Raw genomic sequence first — 27,859 nt, 5'->3', positions numbered from 1 at the left:
TTTGAATGTGAAGGCCTGAGCTATGGTTTGACCCATTAGTTGAAGCTGTAGTTGTGCAGGTTCACGCTTCCTGGAAAATACTACCAACTCAGTTTTCTCCGTGGAGAATTCGATACCCAGCTTTAGAGCCCATGTAGACAAAGTGTCTAAGGTAGTTTGTAATGGTCCTTGCAGGTCGGTAGACTTGGATCCTATAATAGACACCACGCCATCATCTGCAAGTTGCCTTAACGTGCAAGAATTTTCAAGACATTCATCGATGTCATTGACGTAAAAGTTATAAAGAAGGGGGCTGAGGCATGAGCCCTGGGGAAGGCCCATGTAACTAATTCGTGAGGTCGTCAAGTCTTCATGTGTAAAAAACATGTGCTTTTCCGATAATAAGTTGTGCAAAAAATTGTTCAAATGTGGGGAAAGACCATGCTTGTGCAGCTTCTCCGAGAGAATTTTTATGGAAACTGAATCAAAAGCCCCCTTTATGTCCAAGAATACTGATGCCATTTGCTTCTTGTGAGCGAATGCCATTTGAATTTCTGTAGAAAGCAGCGCAAGGCAATCGTTCGTTCCTTTGCCTTTACGGAAGCCAAATTGTGTATCTGAAAGCAAGCCACTTGTTTCCATCCATTCATCGAGACGAAACAGAATCATTTTTTCCAGCAGTTTCCGAATACAGGAAAGCATTGCAATCGGCCGATACGAGTTGTGGTTGGAGGCTGGTTTGTCCGGTTTCTGAATAGCGATAACCCTCACTTGTCTCCAGTCTTGAGGAACAAAGTTCTGTTCGACGAACTTGTTGAACAAGTTCAACAGACGTTTTTTCGCGATATCGGGAAGATTTTTAAGTAAATTGAATTTAATTTTATCACGCCCTGGGGCATTGTTGTTGCACGATAAGAGGGCAAGAGAAAACTCCGTCATCGTAAAGGGGGTATCGTTTTCAGTGTATCGAGAGGACGCGACGCGATAGGTATTCGATTCCCGAACAAAATCCGGGCAAACTTTCTTGGCGAAGTCAAATATCCAGCGGTTTGAATATTCTACGGATTCGTTATTAGTGGTTGCATTTCTCATACGACGGGCTGTATTCCACAGAGTGGTCATCGATGTTTCCCTAGATAGGCCATTGACGAACCGACGCCAGTAACCTTTTTTTTTGCTTTAATCAGATTTTTCATGGTCTTTTCTAATGATGCATATTTTTCGTAGTCTTCGCGCTTGCCACTGTTCCCGAATTTTTTATACGCGGATGATTTTGTTTTATATATTTCCGAGCACTCTTTATCCCACCATGGGGTTGAAGGTCGCGTAGTGATTGTAGTTTTGGGTACTCGTTTGGTCTGGGCTTGAATCGCGGCGTTGAGGATCAAGTCAGCTAGGGATTTGTATTCTTCTTCAAGCGAATCTGGTTGTTTCGTTTCAAGAGCTTGGGATACCGCGATCGAGTAGGAATTCCAGTCGATGTTTTTCGTGAGATCATATGTCATATCGGCTGATGTCGGTGTTTGTGCACCAGTGGATATTGAAACCAAAATCGGCAAGTGATCACTACCGTGGGGATCAGGGATTACCTTCCACTTGCAATCTAGCTGTAGTGATGTCGAGCAAAGGGATAAGTCCAGCGCACTAGAGCGGGCTGGCGGTCTTGGATTGCGTGTCATTTCACCCGTATTTAAAATTGTCATATTGAAGTTGTCGCACAGATCATAAATTAACGAAGAACGGTTATCATCATATAGGCAGCCCCACCCCGTACCATGCGAGTTAAAGTCTCCTAAAACTAACCGCGGAGTGGGAAGAAGCTCCATGATGTCTGCAAGTCGTCGATGCCCTATCGAGACTCTGGGAGGTATGTAGCTAGAAGCTATACAAAGATCTTTGCCTCTAATTCTGATTTGGCAAGCAACAACTTCAATGCCCGGGATCAAGGGGAGGTTAATTCGATAAAATGAATAGCACTTTTTGATCCCTAAAAGAACCCCTCCATAGGAGTCTCCTCGATCCAGGCGTATAATGTTGAAATTGTGGAAGTCAAAGTTTATATTTGAAGTGAGCCATGTTTCACACAATGAAAATACGTCGCAGTTACGCGAATTTATCAAAAATTTGAAAGAATCTAATTTTGGGATGATACTTCTGCAATTCCACTGGAGTATAGTGATCATATTCTCGATTTCTGTAGGTATTTCAGCCATCGATAGATACGATCGCTGTAAGGAGGGGCCATTGTTCAGTCAACTGTTTTAAAAATGTTCTTACTGTTGGTAATAAAGCCGTTAGAATACTTTTAAGAGGATCAGTTATATTGAAGGCTGTTAATATCCAGTCCACGATATCAGAGAGTTTCAGTAATCCAACGTTTGTCGGGTTTTCTGGTTGTGTTTTGGGATCACTTGGGTTTTTCAGTGTCCCTGGAAGTGCTGGAAATTCCTGGTTGTAATTCGATTTTCGAAATCCAGGAGGTATTGGCTTCGGCTCTGTGACATTGTTGTTTTGGTTCCGTTTTAATATTTTAGTTTCTAGTATTTTAAGACCTTTGCGAGGAAGCTTAGGAGAGGACATAATTGGTCGTTTCCTGTTTGTTCCTAGCTGAACAGAAGAAGGTCCTTCGTCGGGGTCATTTGAAACATCAGCGTCAGTCGACAAAAAAGCGAATGGGTTGTCAGAGATATGTGGAGTAGCTCGTTTGAGGATTTCCGCGTAAGATCGTTTGGAGTGCTCCTTCACGGTTCGCTTGAGCTTTTCCTCGCGTTGCTTATATTTAGAGCACTCAAAAAGAGCATGCGGATTCTCACCACAGTAAATACACTTTTCGATTGACTTCCTGCAGGAGTCATCTCTGTGTCCCTCACCACATTTACCACATCGTGGTTTGTTACAACAGACTTGAGCCGTATGTCCCATCTGTTTGCAGTTTGAGCAGTGCATTACTTTCGGTACATACAACCGAACAGGTAGACGAACCCCTCCCACTACAACGTAATTCGGAAGTGCAGAACCGGCGAAGGTCACACGAAAAGAGTTTGATGGATGATACTTTCCATCTTGTGTCGATTTAGAGTGCAATTGCTTGCACTCCAATATCTTCACTGGTTGAAGGTCGGGATTTTTGAAGCGGCCAATCCCATCCTTCATCAGATCTTCGACAGTTAAACTTTCTTCGTGGACCACACCGTCGATCTCCACCATCCGAGAAGGTACGTAGACGCGATATTCCCTCGTGAAAATCTCATTGGTAGCAATGTCGTTTGCTTGTTTTAGATCAGTCACGACAACGCGCAGTTTGTTCGGAGATACTTTGTCCATGTGTTTTACTGCCGAGTAGTGTTTAGTCAGATCTCGAGAAATATTGAGGACTCTGAGGGATTTAGCTATGGGCCGGAAGTAAACCACCCACGGGCCATCCGATCCGTCATCCTGATAGACCTTCTGACGGATTGGTGGTTTTCCCAGAGGGGGAGCGGGGATATCCATTTCAGATGTATCACTATCAGGATATTCATCCAAACGTTCCTCATCTCTAGGTTTATCATCATCTTCCCCGAGGTTCCCCTCATCGGAAGACATATTTTCTGTGCAGGAGAAACAAAGTCTCCCACACTATCAAGGAAAATAGAAAAAATAGATAGGATAGTGAGAAGTAGGAAAAAAGTTGAAATATAAAATGAAAAAAACTACTTCACCGGTATGGTTTGTTGAGCTGATGGGTGAGTTGGTCCTTTGCTTGGATTATTTCTCTCGCGTGACCTTGATGATCCAGTCACTCACTGCTGGTGCCGATGCTATTGAAGCGACAGGTAGAAATGGTCGCAAGCAAGTGTGTATACCACTGTCTGCTGCCGGTGTTTATCACTCGATCAACCACTGGATCTAAGAGAACAAAAAAATGTTTCCTCCAGCCCTTGCTAGGGAAACACCTTCGCACTCGAGGTTTTGTAATCGATACCGTCCCGATACGGAGCGAAAAAACAACAAGTGTATCGCGGACGACTGCTCGGATACGAATGCCATACATACATACATACATATTGTTTTGTTATCATCAGGAAATATATTGATCACCCATTTTTCACTAAGCACGCCGTTCATTTTTCACCGGGGATAGAAACCTCAATAAGGAGTGTATCGAAAATTAGCTATCCACATACATTTGTGTTGTATGCATGTATTTGTGATGGTTTTTTATGCTCAAATCACAGCATGCTGTGCGTTTGGCTGTCCGTTTTTTGTTCGTTTACTTGTTTGTGCGGTAGAAATTCTGCGTTTTGGAAATGTCGCGTATTGAAAAGGAAGTGAAAATTAAGATTCTGGACACATGCCTAAGTGAGAAGGGTATTACTATGTGCAAATTGGCGAAGCGGTTTGGAATTCATCATGCCAGTGTTAAAACCAGCATTAATAAGTTTGGGGAACACTATTCTTTGGATGAGCTACCAGGAAGAGCAGAAAACCCGGTTCTTCCAACCCGAAACTGGACCAGAAAGTGGTATCTTTAGTCATGACGAACAAATCAATGTCAATACGTGATTTGGCCATAAAAACAGGAACGAGTGTCGGATTGATCCAGCGTATCAAGAGGCGAAATCACCTGAAGACCTACAAGAAGCAGAAAATCTCGAAACAAAGTGTAGAACAGAAGAAGCTAGCAGCAACAAGGGCCCGGAAATTGTATTCGCGTCTTTTGCAGTGTCCGGATGCATGCGTTTTGATGGACGATGAGACTTATGAAAAGGAGGACTCAAAAACCCCTCCCAGGTCCACAATACTTTACTCTCGTCGTTGGGGAGGATATTAGCGATGCGGACAGGTCGATTCAAATGGAGAAGTTCGGTTGAAAGGTACTGGTATGGCAAGCGATATGTTCCTGTGGTTTGAAGTCGACCATTTTTTACACTACCGGAACTATAAAGGCAGAAATCTATCGATCTAAGCGTCTCCAGAAGAGATTGCTGCCTTTATATAAGAAGCATAGTACACCTCCACTGTTTTGGCCGGATTTAGCGTCGGCTCACTATGCCAAAACCACTCTCAATTGGCTTGCGGAAAAGGGTATAAATTTCGTTGAGAAAAATATCAATCCACCAAATTACCCTCAGCTTCGACCCATCGAACGTTACTGGGTAATCGTGAAGAGGGTCTTCAAGAAGACTGGTAAGGCAGCTGGGAACATGCAGGAGTTCAAAAAAATTAGGGCTCAAGCGTCCAAAAATTGCGATGCAACACTTTTCTAGAACTTGATGAAGAGCGTTCGATAAAAAGTTTGAAAATTCGTGAAGGAATAACTTTAATTTCATCCGGTTTTCTTTATTCTCAAGTTTAACCTCGTACAATAAAGGATCAATTTTTAGTTTGCATAAAACATCGTTTTTTATCATAATTTGAAAGAAAACATTGTGGATAGCTTATTTTCGATACACTCCTTATGACGGATGTATTGAAGCTGTCAATTAGGCCACGTGTTGCATATCACTAGAGATGCCAGTTAATACAATAAGTTTAGCTAGCAAAGCAAAAAGATTGCGCCAATTTCCAAAACTCTGCGAATTCTGACGAGTGTCTGCAAGCAATCGAAGTTTCTAAAGTCTGTAAAAAGTTTTCAAACGAAAAAAGTTTTCCAGGTTAACTACGAAATTTGATAATTTACAGACAAATTTGCAGATTTGGCATCTCTGCATATCACTGACAATTTTTCACGATTTGTCGAAAAAATGGGGTGTCGGTTACCGAACACCTTGGAGTGCCGGTAATCGAAATCGGTAGACATTTTGAAAATTACGAAAAACAACTTTGGTTGCGGAAATGTTGATAGCCTCCGGTTATAAATGACGAAATAGATCGATTTTACCTCATGAATATTCAATCCACTCACCTTTTCGATTGATGCTCTTCAATTCATGATGCTATAAAAAAAGTCAGATAAAACTTTTGAGTTTATTTTCATGCAACGAAAATTTGTTTTGAGCGCAGCAAAAAGTCTGGTTGCTTTGATATTCGGCATTAAAAGAACGTGCTGCTATTACACATAACAGATCGGCTGAAAAGTTCGTATCGTTTCTATGAGAGGGCGCCACTAGAATTAAATCCATACCATTTTCAGTTAGTACCAACCTTCAAAAGATACGTGTATAAATTTGACAGCTGTCTGATTATTAGTTTGTGAGATATTGCATTTTGAGTGAAGCTACTTTTGTTATTGTGAAAAAAATGGAAAAAAAGGAATTTCGTGTGTTGATGAAACACTACTTTTTGATGAAAAAAAGTGTCGCCGATACCAAAAAATGGCTTGATGAGTGTTATCCAGACTCTGCACCGGGCGAAGCAACAATTCGTAAGTAGTTTGCAAAATTTCGTACTGGTCATATGAGCACCGAAGACGATGAACGCAGTGGACGTCCAAAAGAGGCTGTTATCGTTGAAAACGTGAAAAAAATCCACAAAATGATTTTCAATGACCGTAAAGTGAAGTTGATCGAGATAGCTGAAACCCTCAAGGAACGTGTTGGACATATTATTCACGAATATTTGGATATGAGAAAGCTTTGTGCAAAATGGGTGCCGCGTGAGCTCACAATCGATCAAAAACAACAACGAATTGATGATTCTGAGCAGTGTTTGGAGCTGTTATATCGAAATAAAACCGATTTTTTTCGTCGATATATAACAATGGACGAAACATGGCTCCATCACTTCACTCCGGAGTCCAATCGACAGTCAGCTGAGTGGACTGCACCCGATGAACCGAACCCAAAGCGTGGAAAGACTCAACAATCGGCCGGTAAGGTTATGGCGTCTGTATTTTGGGATTCACATGGTATAATTTTCATCGACTACCTTGAAAAGGGAAAAACGAAGGACGAAATTTCAAAAAACGGCCTCATTTGAAGAAGAATAAAGTTTTGTTTCATCAAGACAATGCACCGTGTCACAAGTCGATGAAAACCATGCTGAAATTGAACGAATTGGGCTTCGAATTGCTCCCTCATCCACCGTATTCTCCAGATTTGGCCCCCAGTGACTTTTTCCTGTTCTCAGACCTCAAGAGAATGCTCGCTGGTAAAAAATTTAGAAGGAATGAAGAGGTAATCGCTGAAACTGAGGCCTATTTTGAGGCAAAGGACAAATCGTACTACAAAAATGGTATCGAAAAGTTGGAAGATCGCTATAATCGCTGTATCGCCTCTGATGGCAATTATGTTGAATAATAGAAACGAATTTTGGCAAAAAATGTGTGTTTCTATTAAACGATACGAACTTTTCAGCCGAACTGTTACATGGCATTTGTCGGATTGACGCTATCTACTTTCTGTCAAAAGTTACGGTGGGGTGCCGGCAACCTTACCCTACATATCGTTTGAAAATAATGTCAGAATTTGTATTGAAAGTAATTGGCAAATTTTAATCAATAGCCTCATATTTTGGATGGGATTGCAAATTTGGTTGATTATTTGTCGAACAGATTTAATTCAAATATATCGGTTCCGGATTCAAAATTTCGAAATAGAACATCACATCGATTTCTCAGAGATAGCTAAACCGATGTCAACAAATTTATATTCAAATGAAGTGTTATGTAATCTCATATGATTCTATTGCATTTTATCGATATCCAACTGCCGGGTCAGGAAATATTAAAAATTTCAATTTGTCATTAGAAGTGACGATGCAGTAGCAGAAAAATTTTCTTAGAAGCGGTCAAAAACTCCAAAACGGAGCTTACAAGGATTTTTTTAAAATGACTACTCAGAAAAAAACAATGAATTTTACAGGTGACAGAATTCTACAAACGATACAATTCACAACTACTTCAATTTTCAAATTACGCAATATTCCACTCGCACAGAATTTTACTTGCTTCAAGTGTAATTTGCACTCGGCTACAAAGTGCCGCTGTATGGATTTATATTTATCAATTATTCAATGAACAGATATGGGCTCTGCGGTCCAGTCGAGTAACCGATGTGCTTGTGATCTAATGTTTCTCGGTTCAAATCGTGCTACTCCTATCGATCTTTTGTTTTTTATTTCATTCGAATTCAAGAGATGTAATTTTTAAATCACACAATTTTACATGCTTTTCATTATAAATTTGTAAGAAATACGACACTCCATTTATGTGAATTTTATAAGATGTAAAATCACAAGATTTTTTCGAACTGTGTAGAGAACCGGCTGAATTACCTCTCCGTCTCATTCAGCGCATTGTATTTTAAAAATGCGCTTTTATAGTTGCATGTAGGTATCGATTTTGTATCTCATATATCTAAAAAATGGCTGAATTTAGGAAGTTAGCACTCTATGAACTTTTCATTGAGCGTAGCTTGAAGAGCAATATTTTATTGTTCGGACACATTTATTCCTACAAAAACATCATTTTTCGAAAATCAACAAAAAGTTTTTCTGCGGAAAACTTTTTTATAGATCATCTCCCCAACTATCATAAATATTAATTGATTTCCTTGTAACTTGGCGATTTTCGTGGCATGAAATGAAAAAAATTTGAATTTCGAAAAAATAATTTTATTTTTGATTTTTTAGGAAGTTTTTTTTTCAGTGTATATTTTTTTCTTGAATGTTCAATTGATTAAAACTTGACTAAAACTTCTTTTTAGACAAATCGAATCGAATACTAACATACAAAAACGTGTGAAAATTTGGTAAAAAAAATCGATCATTAATGATTCAGTAACTTTCCGTGGTATGTTTTATTGATATTTATGGAGAAATCGTAACATGAAATACCAAATTCGAAGAAGTGTGGTTGGATACTGTTTTTCATATCTGGGATATTCTTTGTTTTTTGGGTTGGACTTTGAGATTAATTGATAAATTATGATCAAAAATTTTGTGAAAAAAAATTTTTTGTGGAGTTTAGTATGAGATCATAAGATCTCAGTTTGTAAAAATTGGTCACGCCATCTCTGAGGAAAGTGACTGAGTAGTTTGAAACTGATTTTTTTCACTGACGAACATGTAATTCCGAAACCGGAAGTCAGATTTGAACAGATCTCAAGAGCTTTGTATGGGACTATAAAACCTTATATTTGAATCTAAAAAAAAATGTTAAAATTGGCTAACCGTCTCTGAGAAAAGTGAGTGCACATATTTTTATTTCTTTGCATATCACCCTGTAATTTCGGAACCGAAAGTCGGATTCGAATGAAATTTAAAAACTTTGTGTGGGAATAAAATTGAGTGCACAAAAATGTCACACATAAAGACATTATGCGCACTCGACGAACTAAGTCGAATGGTACATGACACTCACTGTTGCATAACTTTTGTATATGAGAAAGGTAAAAACACTCTTTGCAAAAGGATTCTTTTTTAGCTGATTGTGCGGTGTAACCTACAATTTTGGAACACTCCAGGAAGATATAATATTTACGAAATACTGTATAATATAAGACAGCAGTAGATTTTTGAGTTCGTAATCAAAGTCGCGTTGAATTAAATGGTTGATTTAACGAAAGTTTGTGCAAAATTATCACATCGAGTCTCATGAAAATGCTTAGACATTGATTGATGATAGTGGAATGAATTTAAAACCAACCTCAACACCGTATCATTGTACGAGTATATCTTTAAACCGATCAAGGATTCGATTTAAATTTAAATTAAAATTTGTTTAAAAGTATTTTTCATTTAAAATTCTGTGAAGTTTCACACGAGCACACCGGGAATGTGTTGCAGTATTTGCATAATTTCTCACTTAGCAGAAGAATCGATAACTGAACAGTAGCGATTAGCAAACTTTTTTTTCTGTTTGTGGTTTTGTGCGAATCCAGTTTCTTGACAGATCGGATGCTTTTTTCTCTAAAAACATAATTTAAAATTCTAATTTTAATCGGTTTCAACGAAGTGTTGAAATCGACAGGCTGTTCAGAAATATATAACAAGTTGAAGCTTGATCAACATTTTATCGGTGCTCGTTTGAATATAACAGAAAATCAAACTCTCGCTCGTTAATTCGCGATGCAGATAGTGAAACAACTGAACATTCATCAATTGCGTTCCCCAAAGTAGGTTTCCTAAGCGGCAAACACCTGTCGAGTCGGTTTCTCACGTGCATGCACCACAAATCAACATACCTACATTTCGCTTCGGGGCTGTCTGGTCTGGCAGTCGAACGTTTGTGTGGAGAAAAAATGTGTTCGTATTTTGCAACAGGGAGGAAAACAATATCAATCGTGCTGTAGCGACAAAAAAAAAACAGTACAACCTGCGGGCATTGCATTGCTCTATTGGCATAGATTGGCACAAAGGAAGGATAGGATACGGCCGGAGACAGCCGAGCTTCGACCGCAAAAGGAATACTTATGGTGATGGAAGTGAAATCGGCTTGAAGGAAGAAAAAATAAATTTGCCGCTGTTTGCGGTGTGTCGCGAAACCAAACACGCCAGACGGATGGATGGAGTTTTTATACTGGAACCTATCAAATCGGCTTAACAGTTTTTTTTCGTAGACCTCAAGCCGATTGTTATGAGAGAAAGTTGATATTGGAACAGATAGTTTGTTTTTAGTTCCTTGCAATTTCACTATTGCAATCTGTGTTAACACATCCTTCGCTGAAAAAGTAGAAACATCGATAAACGAAGAAGCATCAAGTAAAGCTATATTGTACTAATCTGAGAAAATGTATAGTATGGACCAAGTTTCTGGTAATTGCTGTAGGCAGCCGACTGCCGAGAATGTTCTGAAACAATACTGTAAAGAATCAGAAGGATATTCTCGGCGCTGTTCTCAAATGTCACGGAACGATGATTGTGTGTAAGTTAATGTCAATTAAATTACGCCCACTTACATTTTAAGTTAAGTTTTCCTTAGATCGTACATCTTTCGGATCAGAAAAATGTTCTAACCCTGTGTGTGTGGTTGTGAATCGAACTCATGTAACCTGCGATCTACTAGACGAAATCAATAGGAGCAAACCTGACAGTGCACCTGAGCAGTGCCACATTCGACATTTACAGTTATAAAAGACTGATTAGCCAAAATTCTCAGACGAATGGTTTATTGTACGAGGTTGAACTTGAGCATAATGAAAACCGGATTAAATTTAAGTTATTTCTTCACGAATTTTCGAACTTTTGATCGAACGCTCTTCATCAAGTTCCGGACAAGTGTTGCATCGCATTTTCTGGACTCTTGAGCCCAAATTGTTTTGAACTCCTGCATGTTCCCAGCTGCCTTGCCAGTCTTCTTGAAAACCCTCTTCACGATTGCCCAGTAACGTTCGATGGGTCGAAGCTGAGGGCAATTTGGTGGATTGATATTTTTCTCAACGGAATTTATACCTTTTTCCGCAAGCCAATTGAGAGTGGTTTTGGCATAGTGAGACGACGCTAAATCCGGCCAAAACAGTGGAGGTGTACTATGCTTCTTATATAAATGCAGAAATCTCTTTTGGAGTCACTAAGATCGATAGATTTCTGCATTTATAGTTCCGGTAGTGTAAAAAATGGTTGACCCCAAACCACAGGAACATATTGTTTGCCATACCAGTACTTTTCGACCGAATTTCTCCACTTGAAGGCCGATTCGCTTACATCCTTCCCAACGACGACAGTAAAGTATTGTGGACCTGGAAGGGTTTTTGAGTCCTCTTTTACATAAGTCTCATCGTCTATCAAAACGCATGCATCCGGACACTGCAAAAGACGCGAATACAATTTCCGGGCTCTTGTTGCTACTCGCTTCTTCTGTTCTACACTTTGTTTCGAGATTTTCTGCTTCTTGTAGGTCTTCAGGTGATTTCGTCTCTTGAAACGCTTGTCATTCCGACACTTGTTCCTGCTTTTTTGCCAAACCACGTATTGACATTGATTTTTTCTTCATGATTAGAGATACCACTTTCTGGTCTAGTTTCGGATTGAAAGAACCGAGTTTTCTGCCTTCTCCTGGTAACTCATCCAAAGAATAGTGTTCCCTAAACGTATTAATGATGGTTTTAACACTGGCATGATGAATTCCAAAACGCTTCGCCATCAAACATCGTTTTCCGACATGTACTCATCAAACCCGTTCCGAAAATACCCATATTGTAGTAATTTCCATCGAATATAAATGAGCCGGAAATGATGTTCATTGTATGCAAAAACCTCTTTTTACGAAGTAGGTCCGTAAAAAAAGTTTACGTTATTTGGGATCTTGTTCGTAACAAGAGTTACGTAAAAAGAACTAACGTAAAAAAAAAGTTTACGTTAACGAAGGTTTGGGTGTACTAGGATTGTCTGGGAAAGTTCGCATTGTCTTTAAGAGTCGAAGTCTTTTCACTACATCAATTGAATTGGTTATTTTTCGGCAAATATCAAAAGTACCAATGTTCTGAATTGTTCTATTTCATGCAATTGTTTTTATTGAACTTTTTAAATTTTATCTGATTGATAGCAAGGTTTATTGTAATAAAGGCTGTATTGGACACTTTGAACTATTTATTCCATGGGTGAAAATTGATGAAGTGTTCGATAAAACTAGCTTAGATTGTAATGTTTACATATGCAAAATTTAGTCCCAATCTGTCAATTGGTCCCTGGATCCTAACAGCGGAAGGAAAGTGGAGAAATCTCGAAGAATTGCTTTGGCTGCTATCCGAATCTTCCGATCCGGAACGTGGCCAGGAATGCCAATTCTCTAGACTGGTTCGTTCAGCTGACGGTGAAGCGAACCAAACTTCATGTCGCAAAGAGAGCAGTCGCCTCGAGAGCGTCGTTTTTTGGGGGCAGCGATGCAATCTTGGGAGCTTTTGGGTTTTCTCACAAAACCGATCCGCTATGAGGCCAACCTGAAATGCTCCTGAAACTTTCTGGAGTCCTGCAAGTTTTACAAGAAGTGTTTGATGTAGCATGCGATCTGTAGATACGGCAAATTTAGCATAACGACTAGCACTCTAAATGGCCAAAAAGGGCATAACGACTAGCACTCTCAATGGCAGCGCCAAGAGCGCCTGCTTCTTTTCCTCCGAAACTACGAAGGTAACACTTTGTTTTAGCAGGATTTGGCCTCGTACCAATACGCGAAATTGCTAACATTGTTGGTTTTGTTCCCAAGCAGACAAATCCTACAAACTTACAAGAACTTCGCACAAAACAAAAATTTTGGGCGATTATTAAGAAAGGTTTCGAAAACCAAGGAAAGTCTTCAAAAAACGACAAGGATTTGATGAAAATGTGGATGAAGGTGTGTAAGAAAGATGGCGCAAGTGTTGATTGGTAGCGTTTGGTCCAAGCTGCGTGTATTTGGCCTAGGGGTGATGGTTATATAAATGAACTTAATAAAAACATACTCACTTCGAAAGAAACCTTGTGATTTTACATCTGATGAGAAGCCCATAAATTGAGCATCGTAACTCACGCAACTTTACGTTTAAAAACATGTGATGTTGTGTGATTAGAAATTTAGATAATATGAAATTCATTGAAACAAACCGTATACTATTTCGCATTTCTATTGTTTAATTGGTTTAAAATGAATACTAGATGAAAGGAAATGAATGTTATATGAAGGTTTTATGAAAATAATCTGAATGGATCGTAATCCAATTGATAATGTTAATTTTACAGTTTTCGCTGCGCAAGAGCAATACGCAATGCAAAATTAGTAAAAAAATATACCTCACCAAATAGTGATTATAGTGACAAAAGACTTTGTTTTACTTCCAGCTGGGTTGATGCTGATGATGATATCCATGCACTATCTAGATTAAACCCAATGAAACGCTATTTGACATGAATGTGATTTAAAGAGGTAACTTGAGCGCTGCATTTGACGCAGCGTTTCAATGGTGCGTTTGAATTGGCGTAGTCAAATCCTGCACTCCTGTTACTTCTGTGTATGATATTTAAGCTAAATAGGGTAACATTAATCAACTCCATAGCACGCTTTGTGACGCTTGGACATGTTTTTCTTATTAGTTTTCAACTAGCAATAATCGCACCTCGGTTGTACCTCATTGGTTACGATATCGCCACTGCGCAAAGCTTGTGTTTTTCCTATAGTTATAATTATTATTCATCGCAGCATGTATGTTAATATTATTAGTTGTTTTGCCTTTCTCATATAGAAAGGCTATGCAATCACTGTGAAAACCGACTTTTTAACCGAGGCCGACGAATTAATTCGACTCAGCTCGACGAACTGAGCAAATGTCTGTGTGTGTGTATGTGTGTATGTATGTAACCAAAATATGCACTCACTTTTCTCGGTGACGGCTGAACCGATTTCCACAAACTTAGATTCTAGTTTGCAAAGCTTGTTTGTTTGTGGGCGAAACGGTGACGGATGTTTGCTAATGGTGTGTGATATTGGTTAAAGACGATGCTGTGGTTGATACAATTTTTAGCTATTCTATGATAAGTGCGATTGAAAGAATAAACGAATGTCATTGAATTCAAATTTATTTGAAAAAATATGCAATTTTCACAGCTAATAGTGCAGTAATACCGTGTCGGTGGTGTAATGATATCAATAATAATAATAAAAGTAATAACATGTTTTATGCTGCTGATTCATGCAGTTTAATCAAAAACTTTGCTTATTTCCACCCCTGCTTTAGTGTAGGTGCATCGTTTAAAATTCTAGTAGTGCGGGAAAGCTTGCTTTTTTAGTTTTTTAGTGTAGGATTCGATAAGGATTTTTTTTCAATATTTTTATTCGAAAATTTGACTGATTTTGTGAAAATCACTAGTAAAACGTTTTTCCATAATAACTATTTAAAAAAATAGATTAAAAAAGTTTGCCCGTTTCGAAAGACATTTTTTCTAAATATTGGAAAAACAAAGTATGCAATGCGGCTTTCTATGACAAAATCTACATGTCCAGAAAGTTTCATTCAAGTCTGAGAGAGTGCTGCCAACATGTGTTCGAGTTTTCGTCAAAAAATTCGTCCGATCCGAAACGGAGGGTCTAAATTTCTCGTGCCTTCTGAATAATCTTTAATAACATAAGTTCTTGCATTGCGATCGACCAGATTTGATTTGGACATGTAAAAATAAGCAAAAACACTGTGTTAAATGTTTCAAATATGAATCTCCGACCTCTTCATGTAAACATTAAAAACTCAATGATGTGCGTTTCATTGATCTGCCTTCGTTCGTCACCGCCTATTTTATTCGTTGCATTCTTATTTATTCATAACAAACTGACTTTCCACGAGTGAGTCGAGTGCTCCCAGCCGGTATGTTTCGCAACTGCGCTGCTCCGGTGCTGGATCGGACCTGAACGATGAAATAACTAATAGATCCATGATATATGGGCTGTGACAAGTGCCGGCTGGAATCGTCGGTGGGGAACGACGCTAACGGCAACCGGTAGCCCGGGGTGTGCGGTTCAAACCACGGTGGTGCACACATATGGCAGCGAGCGATCTTTAATATGGCATTTCGAAGAATTTTGCGCTCTGCTGCTTTCTATTTTTGCTTCCCAGTAAAACGGTGGTCCGCCCCCGGGGCCAACGTAAGCACGTTTCCGTCAAACGTCCCACGCGGCCGACATTGTTTATTCGATTATTGATATACAAATTGTCACAATTACAATTGATTGTGACAAATTGCACCGCAGCCGGATTGGCCTGAAGCGATTTTGTGTGTGGCTTAGTTCGGTGAGGTCATACGGGACCTACGGGACTCGGGACATTGACGTGAGCTAATTGAATCTATTTCTCGTCACTCACTGCAAGGGCAGTGCTTGTTTGAGTCATGTCCTTTGATTTAAAAGAGATTTATTAATGTTAGTAAAAAACAAAACTAAACTCTGTGCCACAGAAAGCTGCCCTCCTCATCCATGAATCTTCTTAATTTGATCGTTAAAAAACAATTTTTAATATTTATTTACATTAGTGCTACTTGCCTCGGCCATGGTCGAGATTCGGAAGTGCACGGCACAAAAATGCAGCAAAAAGTGAATCATTTCACGTTTTTACAACCATCGGTCGATTTTTTTTCTCACTCTGTTGCTGTTGCTCTGTACGTTCGGCGCCTCGTTCACTTTGGTGTACGATGCGTGTAATCAACATTTTTACGCGGGCATTTTTCACGCGGCAAAATAAACGTTTTCATTCCCGCTGTTCCTCCAATATGGTCCCGGAATGAACACATCAACAATTTGGTGTGCGGTCGGTAACCGATTTGGGTGGTGGAAATTCGCTAGTCTGATTTCTCTCCTTCCGTACTGGCAGGGCTCCCTTTGTTCGGGTGTGATGCAGCCGCCGATCAGAAAAATACATCTCACTAACTACAAACGAGTCTGGGCAACAAAAACACAAAAAGGTACAGAAAAAAAAATCTGGCTAGTAACCGGTTGAAGTTTAATTCAATTTTCCGCTTCAGTAGTTGATTAATGTTATAATTATTGAAATAAACATAATCGGATGAAAAATAGACCGTGCCAATTATGATGAACTCTTTGATGTGTCCTCCCGCGCGAGAGTGGGTGGGTGTGGTATTAATGGGTGATGAGCTACCGCTACTTTCCAGGATTCTGCCTGCTCTGCTGGTGATTTTTTTCCCAGATGTCCGACAGCTCAGTTGATAAGCGGAGGTAAACTTTACATTCAATGTTCATCCATCATATCAGTAACGTCAAATGCAGCTGTCGTTACTCGTATCGATGTTTTATGATTTATTGCTCTGCTCATGCTGTGGAAATATCGGAAAAGTGAGAGTGATTTTTTTATTTGGGCAAGTAGAAACTTTTAAACCAGTGTGTTGTTGTTGAAACAAATGTTCGGCAATTTAATCGTTGGATTACTTAGGCATGGAGAGTTATGGGAAAAATGTTAACGCTCTAAGGCTACTGCAATGGTTGGCATTCATTTTAGAACTTAGCTGATTCGAATTTCGATATCCCATTTGTGTACATCAACTTTTTATCGTATCAAGTGTCAATATGCCAAAGGGTGTACGAACTCAAATTGTATCGATTTCGATGAGCTGTAACTTTTAACCCATTGGGTATTTTTAATTAGAATTTTGGGTGGAACTAGTTTAATGTATACTGTTTACATCATTGTATAAGTGACAGTAGTAGTTTTGCAATCGTTGCGAAGATGGAGTCGGAAGAACTGCAGCGGGGTGATATTATTTTGCGCACGCACCTTGAAAATCCAGATCTCTCTCATCGTGTCATCGGTAGGAAGGAACGGTTAACGACTGATCGGAAGGGAAAAAGTGGACAAAATGGATTTTTGCAATAGTGATATGAAACCTTAGAGGGTAGTTCGAGCTTTCAAGAGGAATCCAAACAGCTCTGTAAGAGATGTGGCGAAAAAACTGTGTTTGAGTAAATCTTTCATGAAAAAAAAACGTGAATAAAAACGTCCCAGAATACGGTGGGACGGCAGAACCAAACCGCATTGTCTGGTTATGGATGACGAGACGTACGTGAAAGATTGTTTTCGGCAGATTCAGGGACTGCGGTTTTTTCTGCTCAATATAAGTAGGATGTCCCAGAAGATGTTAGCAGAAGATGACAAATTTGCCAAAAAATATATGATTTGACAGCATTTGTCACTACATTTGTGGCAACTGAGACGATCAATCGGCACGTATCCATAAAGTCTACTTCCACTTCTAAGATCACACAATGGTCCTATGCTTTTCTGGCCGGATTTAGCTTCGTGCCTTTGAAGTGGTTCCGATGAGGTCAAATTTGACCAAAGGAAATCAATTTGCCGCATGCAACGGAGCTGCGGTCAATTGAATGGAGCAGGTGCTTCGCAAACATCCTGAGGGAGTGAAATCGAAAAATTTGATCCTTACGTTGTACAAGACCTAATGATTGGAAGGTTCGAACATTCGCATTAGAGATGAATAAAAACGAACATGGAAAAAGTTGAATAATATTTTTGATTTGACTCCCTCACAGTTTGAAGATGAAGATGATTCTATTGATGCAATTTGAGTCCTTACACCCTTTATGTACTAGTTGCTCAATATCAGAAATTCGAGAGCGCGTTTCTTCGTGCGCATAGAGCGAATTTCTTTGCATAATAAAATTTCTACTAGACCAACCCCTAGAGTATGTTCACTCCAAGAGAGTATTAGCAAAATCTCATTCCGTTCATATCATTATAGTGCTGCTCCATAAACTGACACATCATAATTGAATGATAATCATTCAAAATCATTCTCACGATTATCAACATGATGATAGTCAGTGAACTGCGTGGTAGTGCAGTAGTATTGCCAATCAAAACAGCTAGTAATATTTTCATACATGCTGCTATTAGTAACAATTTTAATGACAATAATAGCGATAGTTAAATATCTAATACCATGTTTAATGCAGCTGATTGAGAAATATTACCTTATTTAGCTTGAATATTATACACAGAAGTAACAGCTGCGCAGGACTTCGCTGCGCCAACTCGAATGCGTCATTCAAACACTGCGCCCATTGTGGGCTCGACAAAAGCAAATTCTGCACTCCTGTTACGTCTGTGAATTAAATTCATGCTTAATAGCGTTTTATTGTATTTAATCGAAATAGTGCGTGGGATTGAATCTACCAGCTGGACTAAAAATCTACTGTCTCTGTATACAGTATTCAGAATGAATATTTTTTCGCTGCATTTGCATTTCATATTTCTATTGTGTTTTGAAAGCTCTAAAAATAACATAATCAATTCGATTACAAGATGACTTCCGATATCTGAGTATCATCATATTCTAGTGAAAATCACTGAGTTAATCGAACATCACTATAGTGATATTGAACAGAATGTTATTTGTTCATACTCAGCGGTGATATTTGATTATTTTCGTAGCACCAATTAGGGGCGATAATGCTAGCCCAATTTAATTCTCAGAAAATCAAGCGATTTTTGTCATAATAATCAGTTTATCATGCAAACGATAATCACCGACGATTATCATCAGTGAAAATAACTGAGTTTTGATTTTTTGAGAATGATAAAACCAACACTGAGTGTAACCCGCAACAAAAAGTTTTTCTTGTCCAAACTGATTTTTTTCAGTTTTTTGTATAGAAAAATAAACTAAACTGAAGCTCATTATCGTTCAAGAATCCGACGAAACTCAATTTTTGAGAAGATTTCACAGAATTCCCAATCGCTGTTTTTATTTAATTTTTAATATTACTAAAAAATTACTTGTCAAATCCCACACTGAAGATCATAATCGATCATAATCATAATATTTTGAGTCAAATTACAAAAAAAACATAATTCTTAATTTGAATTGATAATTATGGGAATTTTTAAGAGAAAAAAAATAAGAAAAACATTTTCTTAACCAGCATCAATACTTTCTGGTAATATCGGGCAACTATCATAGCATTAGGGTATCCGGTGTAATTTTCTCACAAATTGAGTTTTTATGGAATTTTGGATAGTAATGACTTTCAGTTTAGCTTAGTTTACGATAAAAAGACACTAGTTAAAAAATTAAATTTGGACAACAAATAGTTTTTGGTAGAAGAAAAATTTAAATTTTTTCATTAAATGTGTCCATTTTGCAAAGTATATACGGATGATAAGGAACATCTGATTTGAAAATTTTTGTCAATGTAGAATTCCATAAGGATTTTTCCAGTATTTTTATTTTGTGGAATACGATTTGGCGCGAAATTCGTCGTTAGAAAAAGGTCTAGAGTGGTTACTCTTAATGATCAAATGTAAACCAAGTTTAGTAGTGGTAGATTTTAGTGTGTTACTTATTTTCAATATATTGTAAAACTTCTTGAAATTTCAATGAGAAGTATTGATATCGCTGATGATCTATATTCGATTATTTTTCACACGAACTTTGAGAAAGAGTAAAGATATAGTTTTATAATTATAATTTTTATTTTTGGACGAAATAAACTCGGAACTCATTACAGAGTGTTTATTTCGTAAAAACATTATATTTCGGAATATACTTCGTAAAATGTAGTTTTACAACACTGTATGCTTTCAAAGTATTCGCTCTAAGAAACCTTCAGTCTCAAAATTATAATTCATTCATGAAGTTCATGTATAGTCTAACGCCTCGAGAGGTATATTCAATTGAATTTCGGAATAAAGGTGCAGTTATCAGCTGATAACTTTGAAGGTGTGATATACGATTTCCCATCGAAGCACGGCACACTACCACTAATGTGACAAATTTTGTGCATCATCTGCTGGCAGTGCTGAATTTATATTTTCTGCGCTGACAATTAATTAAAGTAATATACAAAATAGAAAGAAAAACCATTTTAGTTTCCAAACAATGTTTCCCAAAACATTTTAAATCACTAATTAACAAACTTCGAACTCTGATGTAAATTAAAATAAAATTTTTCTAACAACATTACTTCAGTATATCTGTATGAATTGACTGAATGAAGAATAAACAACAGTTAAATATTTTCGTTCAAAATGCAGTTTTAGGAAAAACTAGAGAGTTCTATAATTTTTTTTTGGCAATAAAAATGCCATACTCTTCACTAACTTCATTTGTTGATGGATTGATATAATTTAACAGCCAATCGATTCAGAAACTTTTAACTTAAACATGTATGGCAACGTCGTTTCAGTATTTCAATAGCATACTATTGAAAAAATGGTTAGAATCAACCAATGTTTTCATCCACCAATCCCAGCTGACCAAATTGACGTCATTTTCTTGTTCGGCATAGGAGGATTTGCGTCATACATAAAAACACTGCTTCATTCTGCGTAGTTCGAAGAGAAATCTATAAATATATGCTGCAAATCATTTCTTGATTTCAGTTGATGCTTGACTGTGAATGAAACAAGTAGCTCGTCCAGTGAGGTGATGACTATGGCGTTTTTCATTGAAGAACACTGGTGGCGTGGATTGCTCTGATTTTCCACTTTCGAGCAGAAATAGCAATGAAACACCGTCAGAATATTGCATTTCTGCTCGAAAGGGCAAAATCAGAGCAATCCACGCCACCAGTGTTTTTCAATAAAAAACGGCAATATATATATACACAATATATTGTATATGCGTTCGCTCGTTGGATTGTCGCTTTTGCTAAATCTTTACTGTACGAGGCTTGGGTGTCAATTTAAAAAAATGCAAAAAAAACCGCGTAACCTTTTTCTGTCATTATTTTGAACGCTTAGAACTTAGTCGTTTGTTGATGATTTTATATAATTTAATAGCAATCGATTCGAAAACATTTAACTTAAACCTTTGCGGTAACGTCATTTGAATATTTCAATTGCATACCATTGAAATATTAGATTGAATTGACCTATGTTTTCACGAGCCAATGACAGTCTCAGTGAATGATGTCAAACTCTCGTCCGATTTGCGCAGTATGAACTATAGCACAAAAGGGAATCTATAAATATATGCCCGAATACATTTCTGCTTTAGTTTACCCATGGCTTATCTTGATTCTCCGGTAACTAGCAGGCCAACTTAGAATTATCGGCGATAGATTTTTCGAACCTAATTTGAAGCGCTTGTATCTCTGTGATTTATTGATAAATTTTCCTCATTTAATTTGATTCGAAAATGTTTGAATATGTTTTAATTTGTCACCGGGTAGTTTGCATACTGAAATCTCCATTTACATACGAACAACACGGTGGCGCGCAAATAAATTCAGTATAAAGTTGTGTTATGATGATAATCATAGATAATTCTTTTTCACTAAATGTGGCTAAATACAAAGAACTATCGCTCAGCATAGTCCCTCAGACCCTATTATTAAACCAAACAATAATCGTGTAACCTAATTGAAGTATAAAGCATAATATTTTGGTCTAATCTTGCTTCCAAGAATCTTATAGAAGGGATCCAGACTAAGTGTAGCAAAAATAATGCAATGAAAATCGTTATACAGTATCGATTTGAACAAGCTGTTGTCCCACCAGGAATAAAACGCTTCAAACGATTCGGAACTTAGTACAAATAAGTTGCACAGACTCACATATATAGAATTATCAGATGCAATAAAATACAGTAACAGTTCGTCTGAAAAGTTCGTATCGTTTAATAGAAACACACATTTTTTTGCCAAAATTCGTTTTTATTATTCAACATAATTGCCATCAGAGGCGATACAGCGATTATAGCGATCTTCCAACTTTTCGATACCATTTTTGTAGTACGATTTGTCCTTTGCCTCAAAATAGGCCTCAGTTTCAGCGATTACCTCTTCATTGTTTCTAAATTTTTTCCCAGCGAGCATTCTCTTGAGGTCTGAGAACAGGAAAAGGTCACTGGGGGCCATATCTGGAGAATACGGTGGATGAGGGAGCAATTCGAAGCCCAATTCGTTCAATTTCAGCATGGTTTTCACCGACTTGTGACACGTTGCATTGTCTTGATGAAATAAAACTTTTTTCTTCTTCAAATGAGGCCGTTTTTTTGAAATTCCGTCCTTCAAACGCTTTAATAACGCTATATAATAGTCTCTGTTGATGGTTTTTCCCTTTTCAAGGTAGTCGATGAAAATTATACCATGCGAATCCCAAAATATAGACGCCATAACCTTACCGGCCGATTGTTGAGTCTTTCCACACTTTGGGTTCGGTTCATCGCGTGCAGTCCACTCAGCTGACTGTCGATTGGACTCCGGAGTGAAGTGATGGAGCCATGTTTCGTCCATTGTTATATATCGACGAAAAAATCGGTTTTATTTCGATATAACAGCTCCAAACACTGCTCAGAATCTTCAATTCGTTGTTGTTTTTGATCGATTGTGAGCTCACGCGGCACCCATTTTGCACAAAGCTTTCTCATATCCAAATATTCGTGAATAATATGTCCAACACGTTCCTTTGATATCTTTAGGGTGTCAGCTATCTCGATCAACTTCACTTTACGGTCATTGAAAATCATTTTGTGGATTTTTTTCACGTTTTCATCGGTAACAGCCACTTTTGGACGTCTTCGGTGCTCATATGACCAGTACGAAATTTTGCAAACCACTTACGAATTGTTGCTTCGCCCGGTGCAGAGTCTGGATAACACTCATCAAGCCATTTTTTGGTATCGGCGGCACTTTTTTTCATCAAAAAGTAGTGTTTCATCAACACACGAAATTCCTTTTTTCCATTTTTTTCACAATAACAAAAGTAGCTTCACTCAAAATGCAATATCCCACAAACTAATAATCAGACAGCTGTCAAATTTATACACGTATCTTTTGAAGGTTGGTACTAACTGAAAATAGTATGGATTTAATTCTAGTGGCGCCCTCTCATAGAAACGATACGAACTTTTCAGCCGATCTGTTATTAGAGATAAACTCAAGACAAGCTGATCTGCGATTTTACATGTATCATTAAAATCCTTACTAAATTCGGGTTACCGCCCGTTTCATTGAAATTATCATTTACATGAAAACAACAAGTGTCTCATCACTTGTCAAGTTACAATATGAACAAAATTAAGGAATTTGGTTGCGTATGCATTGGTTCCTTAATATGCAAAACACTATTACTGAGTTTATTGGTTGACGGTTATTCAAATTTTTCGATCAAAATATTTAAAATCTTCTCTAATCGCTGTTTATAAAATGATTGAGTTGGTTTATAGAGGTTTTAACATTGATGTCATTCGCCAGAAAAAACTTTCTGACCCTATTTGCGGGGTTAGGACTCGAACCCAGGTGGGCTACGTGAAAGGCATCGACTTACCCCATCACGCTATACTCAACAACATTTTTTCCTACGTTTCTATTCCCATTATAATATGATATGTTGGAAAGAGTTGTTATAAACGATTTACAACTAAGTGATCATGAAATTTCATTTGCAAGTTGGTTGTGTCTCCAAAACGAATTTTAACAGTTGGAATCAAGTCCAACTTCTTATGAAACCGAATCAAGTGTGGGCAAGTTCCAAGTTCAGCCCATTAAAAACAGTGAATCAGCTTCGCAAGATGGCTGATGTTTCCTTCTGCTGAACATCCTAATCAATGCATCATCTACGATATTGACAAATGGCAGTCGTTCTGTGTTACCACTAAATTACTGCTATCCATCCGGGAGAGTCGGGTTCTCGGCGTGTCGGACCGGTGTGCTACAGGTACAGCACAACTGCAATCGACTGCAACACCACACCGAATCGAATCGACCGGTAAGAACTGCAGATCCCGGCCAGGTAATTAATCAAAACTTATAAGCCAACAACTACACCTTCGTTTGAAAAGGCACCACAAATGAGGCGGCCGAAGAAGAAACGAGCAGATTATTCATTTTACCTTTCTTCTTATCCCGTGCGTGTGTGTATGTTATACTGTGCCTTCATTCAAACGAGCTCAAGCTCACGAGAGGCGAAAGATAAAAATTGATTGGTTTCTTGGTTGCTCCAATCAGAGAGTTCCCCTGGTGCACCCTTCGGCAGCGATGCTGACAGTCCACTTAATAATCTTATGTGCGAAGCCGGTGATGCTGACGAACCTGAGCCGTGCCATATAACGTGCAGGATATAACTCAGATCTTGAAAGTCTTGGCCGCTAGAAGGGGAACAATGCAAAGCCCCTATTTGTAACGAGAGATGACAATGATTGATTACCGCTGAATCGTTTCGATTATATTCACTCCCCTGCTGGTTTGCTTGCGAACTCGGATGCTGATGGCGGCTTTGGCTGCGCTGCTGATCGAGGCTGCTGAGCACACCAAGACGAAAACGGCGCGAATTTTGCTGCCGTCTGTCGTCATCGCGCCGTAATGGTTACAACCACTGTTTGCAATTGTCTTTTGTTTGTGGCAGTGTCATCGTGGGATCGTTGAATTGTTATGACTGCCGTTTATGTATTGCACAGTTATGAATCGAAGGGATTTCGGTTATCGAGGAAAACCAGTTGCTTTATAATCAGCGGGACCCGTCGGTGTCAGTCGCAGAAAAGCAATGCAACTTTTAACTCGGTATTGTAATATTCGATAAAAAGCTTTAGTTGTTTCTGTTTGGAGTCTCTTCGTTACGCTAAACCATACACGAATCGGATTAAAATTGACAGCAGACTGTTTTCATGTACCTTAAGTTAGTAGAAACAGGTTCATCAGTTTCTGGGGGAAAATAACGAAGTTAACTCTGTTTCCAGTCTTTTCGGCCTCTGATTCCGGGTACTGGTAATGGCCTAGCAAACTTCACTATAGGTCATCAATCGACAAGAAATGTAGTGTAATTTTTTTAGTGTGTATATACAAATGTAAATTTTGTATATACACACTAAAAAAAAGGCGGGTGGGTAATGTCACAGACATAACTGGAGGACGTGAATACGAATAAAACAGACATGTTTCATAATCATTCGTATTAGATTGTGTATATTTTGCAACTTTCATTGTTTTGCTTCCAGAATTTTAACGATGCATCTATACTATAGTACGACTTATTGACGGCAAACATATTCTACCATACAATTAAATAACACGGAACAAATACAGTTTTGTAGATTTAGATACTAGTAGAAATAAACTTCTCAAAATCCTTTGGTTCTAGAAAACCGCTTTGCGCAATTTTTCAAATGGTTATAACTGTTAAAATCAAAGAACTAATATATAAATCTAGGGCACGCTCCGAATTCAGCTGCAAATTTTCGGAATCTAGATCTAAGACTCAGGTCATAAATTTAGTTCTAGAAGTAAGGAACTGAAGTTCTTTTTAGCAATTCAGTTTTTAAATCAAGGTTCGGTGTTCAGACCTAATATTCAGTTTCAGAATCCAGATTTAAAATTCATATCCTGAATTTTGTTCATGAATTCCGAAAAATCCTAAATCATATCTCTGGTTTCGAGTCCCAGAATAAGGAACTAAATTTGAAACCATTTTCAAAATCCAGAAATAGGATTCAGTTCTAGAGTCATAGTTTTAAATTTTGACCCTGTAATCTTGAACTGAATTTTTAAATAGAAGTATGAACTTAAAATTAACTTCAGAATTCAGGTATATCAGAATCTAGTTTCTGAGATTAGTTCTTGAATTTAACTAAAAATTCAGTAGCATGCTGGTTTACTGCTAGCCACGACGTCCACTAGCGAAGAAGAGCTACATTGATTCCACCTGAGCATTTGAGGTTTTTACCACCTCATTATTACTGATGTTGGTGGAAGAACCTCAGCACGATACACAGTTCCGGCTAACGTACTAGAAAAAATGAACAATTCTCGGTTAAAATTTACCTTTTACACTCGGCCAGTAGAACATCGGAATTGATATGTGCCAGGCTACCTCAAAACCGTCGTCCTGGTGCGAAAAAGGCAAGCAAACGTGATGAGTTTTCGTCGTTGTTTCCAGAAGTTTGAGAAAATATAGATTTTGAGTTATGTATGGTTATTTTACGCTGTTGAAAATTTAATCACAAATTCCTGATTATATTTCTGATAGCATGGAGGAAAAATTATGTTGTTGCGTTAAAGATAACAAGAGATATTCAAGATCAAAAACTTATCACTCTCCCAGAGCGTAAATTTTGAAAAGGCGCCCCATAGTAAAGTAAGTCGTATTCACGACAAAATTCCTGTGATTCTACATCTTATTAGATGCACATAAATGGAGCGTCGCAGTTCACACAAATTTACGTCGAAGAACATTTAATATTGTGTCTAAGACTCCATGACATAAAATTCATTGAAATAAAATTAAGGATACTGATAGCAACCGCCGCGACTTGAACCGAGAGTCATTGGATCGTAAGCACGTCTATTAATCGACTGAGCCACAGAAGCATGCATCTGCTTGGCTGGTGAAAGGTGCATTTAAATTTATACAGTCGAAACTGCTAGCAGAACGCAAGTTACAGTCGAAACCAGTAAAATTCAAGCACATCTAACATTAAGTCATTACAAATGAGATTTTCCGTCATTTCACAAATTAGGTCTTTATGAATTACATCGTATGAGGGATTAAGTCACCTGTAAAAGAGCCTTAGAGTGTAGTGATGCAGAAATTTTTTTGTTCAGACTTTTGAAAATCGAGTTTTTTGCAAACTTTCGTCAAAATTCACAGACTTTTGAAATTGATGCGACCTTTTTTTTTATGCTCGCCAACTCAGTTTATCTTACTTTATAGAGAAATTGATGCCAGGAAGACATACTTGCTGACTGCAGATTTTTTTTCGGATTTGCTAACTTTTGCTGCAACCCTGTCTGAAGGTATTTGAAATTTTTACCTGGTAACTCTGATTCGGACGCGTGTAATTAATTTTAAAAGCTAACTTCTAACGTTTACAATCATTGGATTTTTGTTCTTATTTCGTGCACATACGTGTATACCTTATGATCAAAAAAGAACTGGAATTTTCATTTTAAAATTCCCGCGCTGGTCCAATTGGTAAACTTGTATTATCTCAACGTTGGCAAACACTTTTATACACATTCTGTCAAATTTTGACGCATATCGTACGATTAGTTTTTGTTTGGCGTCTATACAAAGAAGTTGAAAAATTTTCGTGTGGCGATTTTTATAATGGATGAAAATTTAGAACAACGTCTCGCCTTCGAAGCGCCATTCGGTCGATTGTTGTGCGGTTTCGACGTCATATTTATAAATCCACACCTCATCACCAGTTATGATGCATTCGATGAATGTGGGGTCACTATCTGCGTTGGAAATCATCTCTTTGGCTACATCAACACGACGCTGTTTTTGAATGAAATTCAGCTTTTTTGGCACCAACCGAGAAGCGACGCGTTTCAAACCCAAAACATCAGTTAAAATGTATTCGGCTGATCCATAAGAGATGCCCAACAACACAGCAATCTCTCTAATCGGTACAGAACGATTTTGCAACACGATTTGCTTCGCCGATTCAAAGTTTTCTTCAGTAACAGATGTTGTTGGGCGGCCAGGAATCTCATCATGATCCAAACTTGTACGACCACCATTGAAGCGTTTATACCACTCGTATGCCTAGACACGGTTAACCAAAAGCCTTTTCTAACATTTTTAACGTT

The 27,859-nt window shown here is 38.1% G+C and overlaps 1 protein-coding gene and 1 non-coding gene across 2 annotated transcripts in view; one reads left to right on the top strand and one right to left on the bottom strand.

The window, feature by feature from the left end:
• LOC131430642 (protein tiptop) overlaps nt 1–27,859 on the top strand; it is a 1,048,630-nt gene that overhangs the window by 5,564 nt on the left and 1,015,207 nt on the right. The window lies entirely within an intron of this gene.
• LOC131433366 (U4 spliceosomal RNA) lies at nt 13,840–13,976 on the bottom strand. Its single transcript, XR_009230176.1, has one exon. It is a non-coding gene; the product is annotated as a U4 spliceosomal RNA (small nuclear RNA).

The sequence above is a fragment of the Malaya genurostris genome, chromosome 2 (assembly GCF_030247185.1).
Source record: "Malaya genurostris strain Urasoe2022 chromosome 2, Malgen_1.1, whole genome shotgun sequence".
Lineage (NCBI taxonomy): Eukaryota > Metazoa > Arthropoda > Insecta > Diptera > Culicidae > Malaya > Malaya genurostris.
Note: the sequence above shows the minus strand (reverse complement) of the source record. Positions and strands in the feature narration are given on the sequence as shown.